Source organism: Piliocolobus tephrosceles, chromosome 16 (genome assembly GCF_002776525.5).
Source record: "Piliocolobus tephrosceles isolate RC106 chromosome 16, ASM277652v3, whole genome shotgun sequence".
In the NCBI taxonomy this organism is placed as follows: Eukaryota; Metazoa; Chordata; class Mammalia; order Primates; family Cercopithecidae; genus Piliocolobus; species Piliocolobus tephrosceles.
The window spans coordinates 5777251-5783442 of NC_045449.1; positions in this window are offsets into that span (position 1 = coordinate 5777251).

Below are 6192 nucleotides of genomic sequence, written 5' to 3' on the forward strand. Positions count from 1 at the left end.
GGAAAACTGACCTCATGCTAAGATCTATGACACCATGGAAAGTGAATTGGATCAAGTTAGAAATGTGTGTTCAAATCCCAGCTCTGCCACCTTACCGCTGTGTGACCCAGGCAAGGGACCTTGACTTCTTCATTTTTTTTTTTTTTTTTTGAGATGGAGTCTCACTCTGTTGCCCAGGCTGGAGTGCAGTGGTGTGATCTCGGCTCACTGCAAGCTCCACCTCCCTGGTTCACGCCATTCTCCTGCCTCAGCCTCCGGAGTAGCTGGGACTACAGGCGCCCGCCACCACGCCCGGCTAATTTTTTGTATTTTTAGTAGAGACGGGGTTTCACCATGTTAGCCAGGATGGTCTCGATCTCCTGACCTCGTGATCCACCCACCTCGGCCTCCCACAGTGCTGGGATTAAAGGCGTGAGCCACTGCCCTGGCCTATCCCCTCCTTTTGACTTCACATCCCTCCTCATCCTGCAACAGACCATCATAACGACCATCTCCTCCTTGCCTTTCTTCCTTGTCCTCTTGTCTAAGAAAATCTAACCCCTGATGGATCCAGCGTCCCTCTTCTAGGTGTCTCCACTCAGGCAACTGACCGTTGCTCAAATGCATCACACAACAAGGATGGCCCATGAAGGCAGGATCTTTGCTCTGTTTTAGGATTGTGTGTGTGTGGGTGTGTGTGTATGCACACACTCATGTATTTTTGGAACTCCCAGAGCCTCCCAAACTGCACCCTAGCAGATTTCAGAAGTTACATGTGATTTAGGGGGAGGAAAAAAAAGCTTGTTCAGAGATGTGGTGGCCAGTTTCCAAGACGGCGCCCTTGATCCCTGCCTCCTGTTATTCATGTTCTTGTGGAGTCGCCTCCCACACTGTACCACGGTGGGTCTGTATGACCAACAGAATATTGCAGAAGTGATAATAGAGCATTTCTGAAATTACGTTATAGAATTCACTGAGGCTTTGAGCTTGGTCTCTCTCCGTCTCTCTGTGTCCCTCTCTCTCATCACTCACCTGGGGGGAGTCAGTTGCCATCCCTATGGAGAATCCCATGTGGCGGGGAAATGAGTGAAGCTCTCGTCCAACAGCCACATACGTAAATTTGGGAGCGATTCCTTCAGCTTCAGTTGAGCTCCAGCTGTTATCATCATTGCAGCCTTGCAAGAGACTGAGGCAGAGCAACCCAGCTAAGCTGCTGCCAGATTCCTGACCCACAGAAAGGAAGAAAATAAATATCCGTTATTTTAAGCCACTAGGTTTGGGATAATTTGTTGTGTTGCAAGAGGTAACGAATGCAAAGGAATACCACACCAGGTCAGGTTTGGGGGTCGTTGCTGTTCGCTGTGCTACAATGTGGCTCATAGGCTGAAGCCCACAGGAATGCTCAGAAGGTGGGATCAGAAGCAAGTGGCTGTCAGCTGTGGTGTCACACGCCCCATCTGAACAGTCACGGGGAAATGAGGCAATCCTTGTGAGTGCTTTGAGGCTCACACCTGGCCCTCAGGTGTTATCAGTATCATCTGTCTTTCAAATGAACATTCTGTGTGTTCATTTCAAATTATCATTCTGTGTGTGCGTGTGTACATGCGCACACACACACACACACTTTTTCTTGCAAGTTTATTTGAAAGTAAATTGCAGACATGATGACACTTCACCTCCTGAGTGCTCCAACATGTGCCTTCCAAGAACAAGAACCTTCTCTTCCACAGCACAGTTATCGAACACATGAATCTGGCATTGAAGCATTAACATCATCTACTCTACAGTCCATATTCAAATGCTACTCGAACAGTTCTTGAATCTACCAAAACTGTCTCTTCCAGCCTAGGTTCCCCTGAACAATGAGCTTGAGACTTGTCCCCTGGCTCCTGTCTCTCCTGGTCGGTCAATGATGACCACAGGGGCATTAACAGCCTTGCACATCCAGCCTGGACATGGGCATTCCATGCTAGCGGGGGCTCAGAGAAACACCCCGGCTGAAATCAAGGGGCCCATAGCAGCTCAAGTCTGAAGAGAGACCTGTCACGCTGCACCTGCATAACGCTGATTAAAGCCAGCATGGAATGTTCCTAAAGCAATGGCTAGAGAGAGGTGGAGCTAAGAGCATTTGGAAAGACACAGAAAAGGTGTCTGATGCAATGTCCCTTATACCCCTTCCTCAATTTTGTAAATCCAAGACTAATCAGGGATTTGATTGTCAATCATATTGCATTCAAAAAATAGAGATGGGGTTTCGTTATGTTGCCCAGGCTGGTCTCAAACTCCTGGGCTCCAGTGATCCTCCTGCCTCAGTTACCCAAAGTGTTGGGATTATAGGCATGAGCCACCATACCCAGCCCACTTTGCATTCCATTGTCAATTCTCATTAGACTCTTTAATTTCAAAATATCTTTCTACCTTTAAATCTTTATATACATGTATAAAATTCTTTAAATCATTATACATATATCTATATATTCATACATACGATGATATTGTCATTTTTGAAGAGTTCAAGTCGTCAGAATATGCTAATTATTTATTCATGATTAGACTAAAGTTTTGACTAGAGTTATCATATAAACATTTTGTACTTCCCATTGCATGATCTCAAGAGATACATAATGTCGGGTTGTCCCAGTTTTGGTGATGTTACATTTGATCACCTGGTTAAGTTATCCACCAGCCCTCCTTGTTGCATGAGTACACTTTTTTTTTTTTTTGTAATTAACAAGTAACTGTGGGGTGATACTTGGAGACTGCGTGAACATCCTGTTCTCCCGCATCATCTCATCCACTGGTTTTGGTGTCCATTGATGATTCTTACCTATACCTGTTATTACATTGTTGGCTTCAAAACGGTGATTTGGGCACGCCGTTGGAGAGATCTGAGACGACGAGGCTAAGGTTCAGAGAGGTTAGGCTAGGACTGAAACTCGGGGCTTTCTGACTCAGTGTCTAGACTGTTTCCATTTCTCCCTGCTATAAGACGGCCTGCTCCTTACCCTTTACCTTTGACTGCATGGCAGTCTCACTGCAGGACCAGATACCATGACACCTGGATCCTCAACATCCTGCCTGTCTGGGAGAAGGTGGTGAAGATTTAAGAATCCCCAAGGCCTCAGGCTCCTGCAAAGAGACAGCAAGAGAGGGAGGCATGAAGGATGGTGGGGGTGGTGAGTGATGTCCACGACCCACTACAGCTGTTGGCCATGGATCCCATCACGAGGAGGAATCTGGAGGCCACAGTGTCTGCATCTCCATCTGGGATGGCAGATCAGAACTTATTGTCATAGCAGTACCTCTGGTCACATCTAACATCTCAGCCACCACCTGTCCACACACAGGCATCTTCTTGTCCCAAGAGATTTATTTCAAGCCTGGTGCCCCTCCAGGAAGTACCTCAACATGCTGGTGTGCACACATGCCACGTTGCTAGTAATTTGTTACTAATAATAAATGACTGGTATTTGCAAATGCTTTCATCGTTTTTAAAAAAATAAAAATTAGAGAGAATTCAAGGTGGTCTCTATAATGGTCTCCAAGATTTGCCTTCTTGCATGGAAAGTGACGACGTTTTGTCTGTGAGATGGAAGTTACAGATGAGAATTTGTCTTGAGTGTTAAGGGGAACGTGACGAAGAACTGATATTTCAATAGAAAGTACGTGGATATGTCATATTCTCCTACTCCCTGGATGCTGATTGTCAGTGGTCAAAAATCTGCAAGGTACTGACTGTTAAAAGATTCAGAGGAAACCTCTGGTGACAAAGACCCCTGTTCTGCCCATTATCCAGAAAAGACAGCCCAGATAAGTAGGCCATTCGGCTGGCTGAGCTGCAGGCTCGTAGGTTTGAAAGACTGAAGGAACGTGACTAGAAACAACAGCTGCAGAACATTCACCGTCCTCACAATCCATCCTCACAAGTGTCTGGGGTCAGGCAATACTCTCGCGATGGTCTCTGGAATTTTTTTGGATCACCAGGCTGCTCAGCTCCATGAAGGTCAAGTGGGAAATTAGGGTAACCAATCTTTCTGGCTTGTCTTGGACTGTTGCAGTTTAGTACTGAAAGTTCAGCCTCCCGGAAGACCCCCTATTCTCAGGTAAAACAGGATGGTTGGTCACCATAACTGGCATAGAATCCTGTCCAGATCTGAGAACGCTACTTTCACTTGCCTGGAAAGCTGCTTTCACTTACCTGCATCAGTCCGTCTGGGATAACTTCTGACTTTGGTCCCTAGAGGAAGAAGGACAGTCAGAGTGGGTCAAAAGAGGAGATACTGGCTTGTCTGCAGTTTGGTTCACGCTTCACACACATGGTATCTGGAAGGTTCTCTGTGCCTCTAGGTTCATATATGCACGCCCATGCGGCGCATAGCAAAATTCCTTGCGGTCTAACTTGGAACCACTGTTTTTATTTTTTTCCTACAAAATAGCTCTTATTAAGCTCACAATGTTCTACTGATTTCTAAACCTAAGGGCTCCTCTCTGTCATCATCCTATATCATTCAATAGTCACATAGGAAATCCAAAGGAATGACTCTGTGGACAATTAATTAGAATGAATAAGTGGATTTTGCAAGGATGCCGGATTAAAGTTCAATATAAATCAATTGTATTCACATATACTAGCTATAAACTACTACTACTAGAAAAGTAAGTTTAAAAATAGCATTTATTATAGCATCAAATCCCATCATATGCCCAGAAAATACCTAGACATAAATCTAATCAAAGATGTGTAAGAAGGCACTCTCTAACACCAGAGATTCTTAAACTTCAGTGTTCATCAGAATCACCCAGGGAGTTGATTATCACACAGACTGCTGGGCCGCAAGCCCAGAGTTTCTGATTCAGGCGGTCTAGGATGGGGCTGGAGAATTTGCATACCTTGTTGTCAGGGGGAGCTGGTGCTGTGGGCTGCAGACCACACTTTGAGAACTTCTGCTCAACGCTGAAAACTAGAAAACATGCACCTGTCACTTTCTGAGTGTTTACTCCTTGGAAGTCTTTTCATCCTTAGTTCCCGAGGCACCACATACTCCTTGGTTTCAGTCCTGCTCCTTCTCCTTCATTTGGCTGGTGTTCTTATTCTCCACCCACCACTCAGACTTGCAGCTCCTGTGGGCCCTGTCCCCAGTGCCCATCTCATTTTGCACACCCTCCATGGGCATATACCCACGCCCGTGTTCTCTGATGGTTCATAAGTTTCCAGCCCACGGCTCTCCTGGAAGCTCCAGGTTGTCGTGTCTCCACCCACTCCCTGGACAGCTCCACTTGGAGGTTCTGCAGCCTCTTTAGCCTGCGTGACCCAAACTGAACTCCCTTTCTTCTCCCTAAATCTTCTCCTTCCCCTCTTGTTCATGTTTGAAAAGAGATCAACTTCCCCGTCCATCTAGTCACTCAGACAAGAAACTAGGGCATCGTCCCTCACACCTCTTTCCCAGTTCCTACCTCACTTCTAGGAGATTTGCTGGACAGAGGGGATAGGGGCCTGGCTATTCCGTAGCACTTCCACTGGGCCCCGTGTTGAGGGTGAGCGTGATAATCACAGCTCTGCGAACAGACACAAGAAGCCGTATAACGATCAAAATACAGCATCAGCTTTATTACAACGGGGGTGGATTGGTGAACTCACGTTGCACTGAGCACGAAATAGGTCATAAATCTTTTTCTCCTGAATTTTATTTACCCCTCAATGAGGGCTGGAATGCCTGAAGAATCTGGGCTCCCCCTGCATGTGTGTGTCTGCTGGTGGATTCGGAAAACCTGCCCCTGAGCCTACCGCAGAGCAGAAGCAGCTGGAAGGAAACTGCTGTGGTTCATGAGAACAGCTGGGCAGTCCTTGACCAGTGGTTTTTCTTTACACCAACGTCTCCATCAGATAAGAGTTTCCTCTTCTTGAGGGAAGGAGTTAAGAGAAAGATGAAAAAATATTCCTCCAATCCTGTCCCATCCTGGGAAGTGGAATGGAAGCGTCCTCGCCACAGAAACACAAGGAGAGAGTGAAAAGCATTCCACCCCAAAAAGGCCCTATATGTTCTTGAATGAGTCACTGACCCTCCTTGAGCCTCAGTTTCCCCATCTGCAAATAAAGGCCCTTAGAACAAAAGCCGTGAAGGTCCTTCCAAGCTTTCAGATTTCATTAAATCCTATGAATATGGAAAGGCTGTGCTCCTACAGGTTTTCCAGCTGAGAGCCTGCAGGTAATTT